This window comes from Lissotriton helveticus, chromosome 1_1, assembly GCF_964261635.1.
Source record: "Lissotriton helveticus chromosome 1_1, aLisHel1.1, whole genome shotgun sequence".
Lineage (NCBI taxonomy): Eukaryota > Metazoa > Chordata > Amphibia > Caudata > Salamandridae > Lissotriton > Lissotriton helveticus.
In genome coordinates this window covers 1,777,732,157-1,777,744,690 of record NC_136057.1, presented here as the reverse complement: position 1 = coordinate 1,777,744,690, position 12,534 = coordinate 1,777,732,157, and the positions used below count along the sequence as shown (strand labels likewise).

At 42.5% G+C, this 12,534-nt stretch overlaps 1 protein-coding gene across 11 annotated transcripts in view; it reads left to right on the top strand.

The window, feature by feature from the left end:
* The window catches only part of LOC144752260 (uncharacterized), a 413,494-nt gene that overhangs the window by 367,318 nt on the left and 33,642 nt on the right, over positions 1–12,534 (top strand). For 10 of the 11 annotated variants that reach the window (XR_013594112.1, XR_013594108.1, XR_013594110.1 and 7 more), the window contains one exon: positions 18–91. The gene's annotated coding sequence lies outside the window, so the exon portion shown is untranslated. Of the gene's footprint in view, positions 1–17; positions 92–3,055; positions 3,813–12,534 lie in introns of those variants that run through there. The other variant, XM_078640285.1, reaches the window with a different exon arrangement.

Genomic DNA, 12,534 nt, shown 5'->3' with positions numbered 1-12,534 from the left:
ACATTTGTTCATTCCAGATCGAGAGAAGAAGGTACGGCCATGAACTGATACCGTAAAATACTCATATGTACAAAAACCCTTCGACAATTTGGTAATCTACATATATATATATATATATATATATATTATTTATGTTTAAATGTTTGTAGTTAATGGTCATTTTTTGGGATTGTTTTTAGGTATATAAATTATTGATGAGAGTTTAACAATATATAAATGTTTTAGATGTATTTCTAATTGATTTATATATAAAGTGATTCTGTTTTATATTAATGATTATTTATTTGGGCAATAACATTGTAGCTGATATTGTGTGAATCTATATTTTTGACATATTATGGGGCTTATTATGAGTTCAGCAGTCTCGAGACCGCCGAACCCTTGGTGACGGTCTGTCCGCTGTACCCTAGGCGGTCTGACTGCCTGATTACGAGTCTGGTGGCGAGTTACGAGTAAGCCACCAGCCTAGCACCTACAGTATCCTGGATCCTGAGAGGATGTAGCCTTACAGCTAGAGCGGTCGACTTTGAAACTGGGGAATCAGTTTTCTAGTCTCGGCAACAACACTTAACATCCTGTGATTCTGGGCAAATCACTTAATCGCCCTGTGCCTAACAAAATAAAAATGACTGTGTCCTTCCGTAACGAAACTAGTGCTCATGTAAAGCGCTCTGATACCTGATGTCTCGGGTCTAGCTTGCGCTATATAAAACTCTGAGAAAAAAATCCTACAGTGCTGGCGATGTGCAGCGTGGGAAAGAATGGAGGTGGTGCCCGGCACCGCCATCCATAATACAACTTGCCATTGCAACAGCCTTTTCATGGTGGTGAAACCACCATGATAAAGCTGGGGGAAAAGCCAGGAGGGGGCCCGGTAGCCTGGGTAGGTGTTGTGCACGGGGGCACATATTGTGCCCCTCTTGCAATTGCACCTTAGTTTGTGCACTGCGTGCCATGCACAACATGAGGCATGACACACACTTCATGGGAGTACAGATGGCGCTGCCCTGCGGCTGCATCTGCTGAGGCTTCACTTAAGGGATACAGTGGGACCTCGGACCGCCGGCCTGGTGGTCCACTCATCTAAAGACCACCAGCATTGCAGTGTTGTGGCTTATGCTGCTTCGGCAGTCTAGCGATCGGTTTGACAAGGTAATAATGAAGCCCTATATGTTTCTTTAGAGGTAATGATATTTTAGTTTCCGAAATTTCTGTTTTCGATATACGTTAAAATCTAACAATGATATTTGTGTACTTTATATTTGTGGTTTTACTAGTTAAGTATAGAAAGTCTATATTTTTGTTAACTATATTTAATTTCTGAAATTATTGTGTTTCAATATTGTATGCATCAATATTATGGCAGTGATCTGTGACAGATAACATAGTGGCCTGATTTTCAAAAGTTTGCAGACTAGTAAGCCATCACTATGATTAATGTGGGTATGCAATGAAGCCACATTTAAATTCATTAGGAGCTAATTACTCACCCAGCCTTTTCCCTCTGTCATCATTGGAAAATCTTTGTATTGTTTTATAAAAGGGTAAGTATGTGACAAAAGATCTCAAAAAATGATCAACATATCTTGTGTATAAGTGTTCTCTAGGAGACTTCCCTTGTAGGAAATAATTAAGCTCCCTAGTGGAATGGTAATGTTTTGTTTATTTTCAGCAATAAGTATAATACTGGAATGAGAAGAAATTCACTTTAGAGGTAGTCAAATTCCTCTTGCTTTTCTATGCCTTGGGTTTTGTTCATTTCTGTGAATTGAAACTCCCCCTGCCTGCAGTCATGCCATGCTCGTGCCCACCCACACGCCTCGTCGGGAGTGCCCACCCACACGCCTCGTCGGGAGTCAGAAGTGAACATACGGAGAGCAGAGAATGGAGAGTAGGAGAGGTCGCTCACCAGTGGTTGGTGGGTCAACTGCAGAAGCTATCTGCTATAATCTAGCTCAGTTTGGATATGAATCTTGTTGCACCCCTCAATAATACGGCCCCAGCACTCTCTGGTGCATTTTTCCCTTGCTGTTTTGAGAGCAGCAAGGCCACTCCCAGCACCTTTGCTGGCTGCTCATTACCTGCTGGCTGCCTACCCCTTGTCACTGTTCCCGATTTGCTTGCAAAGGTGGGCAGATATGGGTATATGGCAGGGCATTGGGGTTTGTGGTAGGACAGTGGTGGAAGGAGCAGCACAGTGGCACAGAGTGCGCCACACCATAAAATCCAAAACTCTAAATCTTTGTGATAGTCCTGCCTGATCAACTGCTTGATTTACTGCCTGTACCAAACTTGCTGGTTCGTTGCCGCATCACTGGCTCCAGCTGTGTGGGTGGAAGTGGTGGTTCAGGTAAAACCAGGAGTAGTTAGGTCAGCTTTCATTATTGTCGCTGGTCGCTGGTTGTGTCTTCATCACTATTTTGACTGGTGGTTTCTGGTTGTGCTGTCACTTTCACTGTAAATCCCACCCCATCCGCATACTCCACTCTGGTAGAAACAACAGGACCAGCGCTGTAGTTCTCGGACAGCTCTACACCATAAGTTATCATCTCCCAGGTAGAATAAAGGGCAAAAAATTTACTTTTTAAATAAAAGTAAATAAATAAATATATATAAGTAAATATATATAAGTAAAAGTTAATTAAAAATGAAATTTAGAAAACCAACTTAAGAACTTTAAAGAAGTGACTTGTTGGGGCATTTATGAACGTTTGCAATGAATGACGGACCTTGTAGTCCAGAAATGCTTTCAACTGAACCAAAGGAATGACATTCGAGTATGAGTGAAATATCTGCACTGCTGCCTGAAAGTGGTAAAGAAAGGTCATATAATATCCGGAGGTTTGTGACATTTGCAACGTGGGAAAATGAAAATTATTCGAACAATCTGCCTTGAAACCCAATTGCAAGTCCTTCTTTGCTCTTTGTTTAACTAAAATGCATTTAAGCCTTGCTCACCTGTTCTCCTAGGGCGCATATGATTAAGACCTGCTGAGGACGAAACCGGTTATGCTTTTCCTGATGAAATAAAAGCTGTTCCTTTGATGTCCGACAGGTGGGCTTGATTTCTGCGCTAGAAGAAGGCGTGAAATATTTTGTGCTATATACAGGCGGTGACGTCGCCAACAAGCCCCGACCTGGCAGGCTGGGTTTCCCTTCGTCAAAACTTGCTATTGGTTATGGACACATTCTTCAGGGTGACCCGCCGGCTGCACACGAAATTGTAAGGATGGATTGTGCCGAGTGAGCTCCACCGGGGTATGCAGGAGGCGCTGCCACTGATCCTTGGGATGTCTGCGGGCCCGTGATATCTCAAGATTCCTGCGTGCAGTCAAGGTTTGTGGGAAACTGTACTCCCACACAGTCGGACCCAAGGAACCAATAAATCATCAGGACGCCACACTGTTTATTGGAACAGTGGGTACTGGGAAGGGAAGTGCGCGCAAAGTTAATTAAAAATGAAATTTAGAAAACCAACGTAAGAACTTTAAAGAAGTGACTTGTTGGGGCATTTATGAACGTTTGCAATGAATGACGGACCTTGTAGTCCGGAAATGCTTTCAACTGAACCAAAGGAATGACATTCGAGTACGAGTGAAATATCTGCACTGCTGCCTGAAAGTGGTAAAGAAAGGTCATATAATATCCGGAGGTTTGTGACATTTGCAACGTGGGAAAATGAAAATTATTCGAACAATCTGCCTTGAAACCCAATTGCAAGTCCTTCTTTGCTCTTTGTTTAACAGAAATGCATTTAAGCCTTCCTCACCTGTTCTCCTAGGACGCATATGATTAAGACCTGCTGAGGTCGAAACCGGTAATGCTTTTCCTGATGAAATAAAAGCTGTTCCTTTGATGTCCGACTGGTGGGCTTGATTTCTGCGCTAGAAGAAGGTGTGAAATATTTTGTGCTGTGTGTATATATATATATATATATATATATATATATACATACATATATATATATATATATATATATATATATATTACGGGGAAGACTCGCTCGTGAAAAGTCATTCATGGGAAATGTGATGGTGGACCACAGCCAACTCCCCCCCAAACCCCCCCCCCAACAACCTGACATCAGCTGACATGATTCTGCAGAGGGAAATTGGGGTAGCTGCAACAGAAATAGACCTGGTAGAGAGGAGACTTTTATTGGGTGCAGGAATGCCAATACCACCTATTTCACACTCATTTGACTCTGAGGATGTTTCCACAACCCATGAACCTGGCCCGAGTGGGCCAGTGGAGGTCATGGTCTCTCAATCCCACCCCCCATGTGATTTACCTAATTATGAGGCTTGTGGAAAAAAAAGAGGGTTCTTCGCAGCAGGCATCCAAAGACAGCGAAGCCTGGGTCAGGGTCAAAAACTGCTACATTGTCAGACGCCGCCATTTATGGCAAGATCAATTATAGATCTAAAAGGAGGTGGCTCAGATGGCTGTCCCAACTGGGTGGCTCAAATAGTTGATAAGATAGCGGAAACTTAAAAAGAATCTTGAGTGCTGAGCTGTCTCCTATATTGGACGCTTATCAGCCATTGACTAAGCTAAAAAAGACCTGTGCAAATCTGACACCACAAGCTCAAGAGCCGGGTGGAGGGGTAAATGATACTGTAAGAGACTCAGTCAGGCCCTCTGGTTCTGTTTCGAGAAGAAATTGTGAGACCTTTGCCTTGTCACTGTTGCCACCTATGACACCACCAAATACAACATCAATTCTTCCTGACCAGCGTACAGTTGAGAACCAGAGGGAAGCCAGTATTGATCAACCAAGAACGAACAAACACGGGAACACCCAAAAACCTTTGGTCAATGACCCACCCCTGAATCTTGCCCCTATGTAATATTTATGTCTTGCATTTCAGAATTGCACGAAGGCCAGCTCGAGTCACAAGAGGAGTTATTGAACAAGTGCCTGAACTGGCTTAGTGAGAATAGGAATTGTCCCCTATCACTAGCACATAATATTCTGTTGATACTCACAGTTGGGTGGACAGGATGGGGGGACCGAACAAAAGATTGCATTATTGTAAACTTTAGAAACCCTGTCATTGTCCAAAGTTTCGTGTTTGGTAATATGCACAGGATGGAAGGGAACACAAACATTGTGCTTTTACCACTTGGTCACTTTTACAGACTTAGGTGTGTTGCCAATAGGGGACACCACAATTCTTACCCCATATACCCTACAAATAACCCACAAGCCCATCGCATCCTACACAAGTACAATAGGAATTTCACTATCCCTGTCTTAAGCAGGTTCAACCCATCGGAAATGGTTTACTTGACTTTCTAAGACATCATTCAATCTAGCATCCATCTCGGGGGATGAGATATAGGATCAGATAGAGAAGGGGCAATGACCATTATTGGGGGTGGGGACTCAGGAGTAGTTTCTCTCCAGTTGTCCACAGACCCAGCTTATGAGCCCCCATCTGGTGCACTACCTAATACACATACAGACCAATCTAATACTTTAAAACAAATAGCAAACTTGAACTCCTTGTGTGCATAAGACCATGTCAATAGTGAATGATGTGGTGGCCTGAAATTTAGGGTCAAAATAGAACAAGCAGTGACCATCTCATCGGGAGACATGAGGGCAGGATCCCCTGGAAGGCTATCTCAAAACAAGGAGAGTCATCTGGGGACTGGGGGGGCAAGAAAACAGAATTATGGCAAAGAATTCTAACTAAAATGCCTAGTGATGGTACTCTCATGGAATGTTGCTCGGTTAGCCTCAAAACTTGATTTGTTGGAATGGGGCCAATTTATAGGACGCTATGATGTATACCTCTTACAAGAAACCTGGCTCACTATGGGAATTTAAAAGGCTGGGTCTGCCTACTATAGTACAGAGGCAATACCTAGTGGGAAAGAAAGGGGCAGAGCTTCAGGGGGCCTATTCACTTAGGTAGGAGTTCATTTTGGGTGCTCGGCAAAACAGGTGGATAGAGCCCCTGACAACATCCTCTGTGTCCACCTCAAATTCCCACAAAAATTGTATGTCTTCCTCTACAACATCTATTCTAGATCCATGGGCAAGAATCACCCATAGTGGAGCTCCTAGTTGCTCACATGGCAACCTTCCCCGGGGGAAGGGTTCCTTAAAGTTGTTTGGGGGGTAATTTTAATTGCCAGCTTGAGCCATTAGGTGCCAACTCTAACCACATCACCTTGAAGGAAGAACAAGTATGTGGAGTCCCTGAGCTGGCACTACCACCCATTAAAAAAAATTGGTCCCCACTGGCACTCCAAATTATTGCTCTAACTTTAAATTAATGCGTCTGTTCTTGCAACTGTAAAACCCCATCCAACAGGGTGGAAGGGAACAGAAACATTGTGCTTTTACAAACCTAGGTGTGTTGCCAACAGTGGTCACCACAATTATTTTCCCATATGCCCTACAAATAACCCACAAACCCATCACCGCCTACACAAGTACAATAGGAATTTCACTGTCCCTGTCTTAAACCGGTACGACCCATTAGAAATGGTTGATTGACTTTCTAACGAAGACCTCATTCAATCTAGCATCCGTCATGTGGGAAGAGATATAGGATCAGACAGATGGGGCAATGACCAATATTGGGGGTAGGGATTTAGTAGGAGCCTCTCTCCAGTCGTCCGCAGACCCTGCTTATGATCCCCCATCTGGTGCACGACATAATACACATACACAGCAATCTAATACATTCACACAAATAAAATTGATCTCCTCGTATGAGCATGAACAAGACCGTGTCGGGTGCAACATATCGGTGGTGATGATGTGGTGGCGGAAATTCAGGGTCCAAATAGAACAAGCAGCGACCCTGTGGTCGGGAGACATGAGAGCAGGATTCCCTGGAAGGCTAACTCGAAACAAGGAGAGTCATCTGGTTGGGGGGAGCAAGAAAACAAAATTATTGAAAAGAATTCTAACTAAAACGCCTAGTGACAGTACTTGAAACTTGATTGGTTGGAATGGGGCCAATTTATAGGTCAATAGGGTATATGCCTATTACAAGAAACCTGGCTCACTATGGGAATCCAAAAGGTTGTGTATGCCTCCTATGGTACAAAGGCAATACCTAGTGGGAAAGGAAGGGGCAGAGCCTCAGGGGGCCTATTTACTTAGGTAGGAGTTAATTTTGGGTGCCCGGCAAAACAGGTGGATTGAGCCCCTGACAACATCCTCTGTGTCCACCTCAAATTCCCACAAATATTGTATGTCTTCATCTACAACATCTATTCTAGATCAATGGGCGATAATCACCCATAGTGGACCTCCTAGTTGCTCACATGGCCAACCTTCCCCGGGGGGTCCTTAAAGTTGCTGGGGAGTGATTGCCAGCTTGAACATCAAAAAGTCAGAAACACACTAATGATAAACTTAGGTACTAGAGCATAGTGTAGAAGTGTTGTTGTAAACAGCAGCCAATATTGATGATACTTCCATCTTGTCGCCTCGCAGGTCGACAACAGGAACACAATAGCATCCAGTATCCCGCCATCCTCCCTAACTTCTATCGCATAGCCTTAGTGGGTATTTAAACACACGGGTTGTACGGTAGGGGATTGGGAAGTTTGGCACATATCGTCTCTGCGAACTTCAACAAGCGCTCAACAGGTAAGAGTCCTTGGTGATCCGTCTGACAGAACGCTAAGCCAACAGATACTAGTTCACCCAGACTCTATGGATCCAACTTCTCAGGTATTGTTGAATGACATAGCTGCCTTCTTGGCTGATATTAAGTCAGAAAATGCTGCATTACGTAAGGATATGTCCGAGCTACAAGCAAACATGCAAGCCTCTGCGCGTCAAGTTCCGCCACCTGGGGATTTTCCCCTAAGGAAAAAACAATACTGAAACCTCCCGTTTTTCAGCCTGCTATGCAAACATTGCATAGTAGTATTCCTTCGTCAGCAACACAAATACATGTGGTGACTCCGATTACTGTCCCATTAGCACCCCCAGAACGATTTTATGGAGACAGTGCTAAATTCACTGTTTTTATGAATCAGTGCAGTTATTACTTTATTGCTAAACAAACTGCATTCCCAGATGATTCCTCTAAGATTGCCTTTATTCTGTCCTATCTAGGAGGGGACACGGCTCTATGGTCAGTTCCATTTGTGAAGCGTGATGATCCCATTCTCTATGACCTCAGATGATTCAAAAACATCATGAAAAAATTGCTTGCCAAACACGTGTTTGTGCAAAGCGCAGATCACGAACTATTGAATCTAAACAAGGCTCTTCGGATTTATTACATTATATTTAACTCTCCAATAGCTGGAAGAAAAAAGAGTGTCTCTATTTTACAGGGGTTTAAGGGACGAATTAAAGGACATGGTAACCCAGATCTTAGATCCCCCAGAGGATTGTGAGGACTTAATTGATTTAGTGGTAAAATTAAATCATCGTTTGGCAGAACGAAAAGGTGAGAAAGGACAAGCAGACCACATTGGATGAACAGATCACAAACTGTTCACATTCAAGGAAACCACAACCCCGAAAAGTGAGCCAGTAACCAAGATAGATATGGGTGAACCGATGCAGGTAGGAACCATTAGAGGGCCCCTTACAAAAGAAGTAAAAGAGAAAAGGAGAAAGTTAAATCAATGTCTATATTGCGGTAAATCCAGACATTTTTGTTAAAGAATGCCGCAATCGTCCCAATAAAATTAAACCTAAAACAAGTGAAGTCACAGTCACTCAACAGTTGGAAAACTAGAGAGCTCGATGAAAGACGAGGTCCGTTTGTCGAGTGAACACACCAGCTTGGCCTCCACTACCCTCGAACTCTCTACTCATCACCTTAGTATTAGAGTCCTTTTTTACGGTCATTGAATGACAACAATAGGTCCTGGTCTGTGGACACTGTAATTGATTCAGGAGCAACAGGCAACTTTATAGATACCCAGTTCCTACAAGACTTAGGATTTAAAACTTTACAAAAGGATAGGCCAGAAATAGTCAGAGCAGTGGACGGAAAAGAACTAACATCTTAGTATGACATGTTCTGTGAAACATACTGAACAAATCACATTTGATGTTATCGACGCGCAACAGTTCCGCCTCATATTAGGCGTACCATGGTTAGTCTAACACAACTCGAAAATAGACTGGGTACAAAAGACCATAGTATTTCATTCAGATTTCTGTCAACGTACATGCCTTCCACATCAGGTAGTTGAACATCAAATACAAGGATACGACTTCCCCAGAAATTCCAAAAGCTTATTACTTTTAGAAGGCATACCTACTGAATATTCTGACTTACTGGATCGTTTTTAATAAAAAGAAAGTGAACACTCTACCCCCGCACAGAGATTTCAACTGCCGCATTAACTTAGTGCCTGGGGCAACTCTACCATGCAGCCGCATTTACGCCCTCACAGAGAAAGAATGAACACTTGCGAGAATACCTGGATGAATATCTTGCCAACCGATTTATCCGACATTTTAAGTCAACAGTCTCTTCCCCTCTGTTTTTTATACCAAAGAAAGGGGGAGAGTTAAGCTCCGCATCGATTATCATGCATTGAACAATGTAACCATAAAAAATCGGTACCCTCTTCCATTAATACCGACATTGTTAGACCAAATCAAAGACGCTACCATCTATACAAAACTGGATTTGTGCACAGCCTACCACCTTCTTAGAGTCCGAGAGGGTGATCGATGGAAAACAGCAATCCGGATCATCATTTGGTCTCTAGGAGTACCAAGTGATGCCCTTTGGATTGTGCAATGCTTTGGCAGCGTTCCAGTTTTTTATAAATGAGGTCTTCCAAGATTTCTTGGATATATGCTGTGTGGTATATATAGACAACATCCTTTTATATTCAAAAACTTTTGCTGAACATGTACAACAAGCGTGCGCCATTTTTCGACAGCTTTTAAAACATTCATTATACGTACAGTTAGAAAAAAGCTTGTTTCATACTACAGAGTTGGAATTTTTAGGTTACATAATTAATCCCACAGAAATTGAAATGGATCCAAAGAAAATGCAAGCAGTACTAAACTGGCCCAGTCCTTCATCCGTGAAACAAGTTCAGAGTTTTTGGGGGTTTGCTAATTTTCATAGGCAATTTATATACAACTTCTCTCAAACTATAACCGCAATTACTAAATTATTGCTCAAGAATTCCAAATTTGAATGGAACAATTTGGCTGAACAAGCTTTTCAAGAATTTAAATGTAAATTTACTACGGCGCCAATTTTGATGCACCCTGATCCTTCCCTTCCCTTCATCGTAGAAGCTGATGCCTCTTAATTGGTTATAGAAGGCATCTTGTCGCAAAAACACAAAAACACAGGGCAAATGCATCTCATAGCATCTTATTCAAGGAAATTGTCAGCCACAGAACAAAACTACTCTATAGCTGACAGAGAATTATTGGCTATAAAAGCAGTATTCGAAGAATAGCGACATTACTTGTTGGGTGCTCGTCACCCTATTACAATTTATACCGATCACCGTAATTTACAAACCTTACGTTCAGAAAAAGCACTTTCTGCTCGTCTCATGCGATGGACTTTAATGATTACAATTTCATTATCACTTATCGTCCTGGGAAAGAGAACAAAAAAGCGGATGCTTTATCTCGAGTGGGAATTAATGATGATTTGTGCTCAACACAAGAAACTGTGCAACCAATTTTGTTGACACATTGTTTTCAGGTGGGCTTCACTACTAAAGACCAACTCTTGGACATTCAGAAAGAAATATGTAAAAAAAAAAAGAAACCTGAATGGCAGGAACTATATCCCCTAGTTCAGTGGAGAGAGGATGTATTACTCATGAATAGGGCTCCCGGTTTTCCGTATTTACGGATTTTTACATATAAATGCAGACGGAAAAGTATTTTTCCTTTTTCTGTATTTATATGTAAAAGCGGAAAAATACGAGTAAACAAGTCAATTTTGCCGCGCTGCTGCCTTTGTTCAGAGTTGCCGTGCCCTGCTCAGATTCTGGGAATTCCTTCCAGTGACGTACTGTGAACCTATTGGCTCAGGGTCTTCAAGTGACCCTGAGCCAATCCCGGTTGTTTAGAAGCGTCACAGTGTGGGCGTGCTAATACCTTCAGCCTTCCAGGGATCCAGGACTCCGCCGCCGGAGTTAGCCTGTGCCAGCCCACCACCATTTGCACTTTCAAGGTACCTGTATGTGCTCTATGTATGTGGACAGATCGATAGTCTTAAAAGCCGCTCCTGCCTCTCTCTCTCCCTCTGGAGCCTCAGGCTCCTGCCCTCCCGCCCCCACTCACGCAGCACCAGCTGTTTGCATCCCCGGTGTTCTTTTTGTTTTTTCTTGTGATTGCATTTTTATTAATCTTAGAAAAGTAACAATCACAAGAAAAACCAAAATGAACACCGGGGATGCAAACAGCTGGTGCTGCGTACATCGGGTGGGGGAGGGAGGGCAGTAGCCCGAGGCTGCAGAGGGACAGAGAGAAGCAGCTTAGAGAGGCCAGTGATTAAGCCCCAGAATTTGGGGGGGGTACATTTCCGTACATAAAATAACACAAGTTATTAGGCAATCAAACATGATTATTTGTTTGTCATATACACGTTTTACTTCATAATAATAATCTTGCATAATAAATATGAAATGTAAAATACGTTTCTGTACTTTAGTTTGTTGTTGGAAATGGAACTTCCACAGCCTCTATGAAGTGAACAGAGAAAACACCATCATCTCCAGACGGGTGTTAAAATATAATCGGGCATAATGATTACATTTGATGAACCGCATTGCAATACACATGCACAGATTGGTTTATTTTCTGCTGAGTTCAACAGTGCATATGTTTTACATAAACCTTTTTAGACTGGGGGTAGAAAGAGAGGAGCAATACAGTGGTGATCCTTTTTTTCATTGCAAGACAAAATCATGCTGTGTTTGAGAGTAACATTTTGAATGGCATCTGATGAATGTGCACAGCATGGAAGGTGCGATCTCATAGCAGAATTAAAGTGGCCCTTTCACCTCACATTGCTGGGTAGCACACAGTCATACCCATTGCATGCTATACTTGCCCACCTTCACTTTCTGTCTAAACTCACCTGCACATTGTTGATTTGGTAGAAGTGAGGACAAGAGTCCCTCCCATAGCCATCAGTTGTTAGCAGGGCTCGGAGGAGCCATTCCAGTGTCATCAGTAAATATTGAACGGGTTTTCAGTCTTCATTTCATTAACAAACCAGAAAGAGCCTCAATGTCTGCAAAGTCTCTGGAAATGCACATGTGCTTGTACTACAATGGCAATGTTTTCAGATGAATGTATTGTGTTGACCAATAACAACCCGGCGCTGGTGTGCATTGTCAATTTAAATAAATGCACAAAAATACTAGATGAAGTGGCGTCTTTTGCGTGTGGCAAAAATAAATGTGGATAAATACAGAAAAAATGCCCAAAAAATAAATATGGATAAAAATAGACGGAAATTGTCAAAAAAATAATTACCATAAAACCGGGAGCCCTATTCATGAATGAACAACTCTTTGTAACATCTACTAGTTTGCAAAATC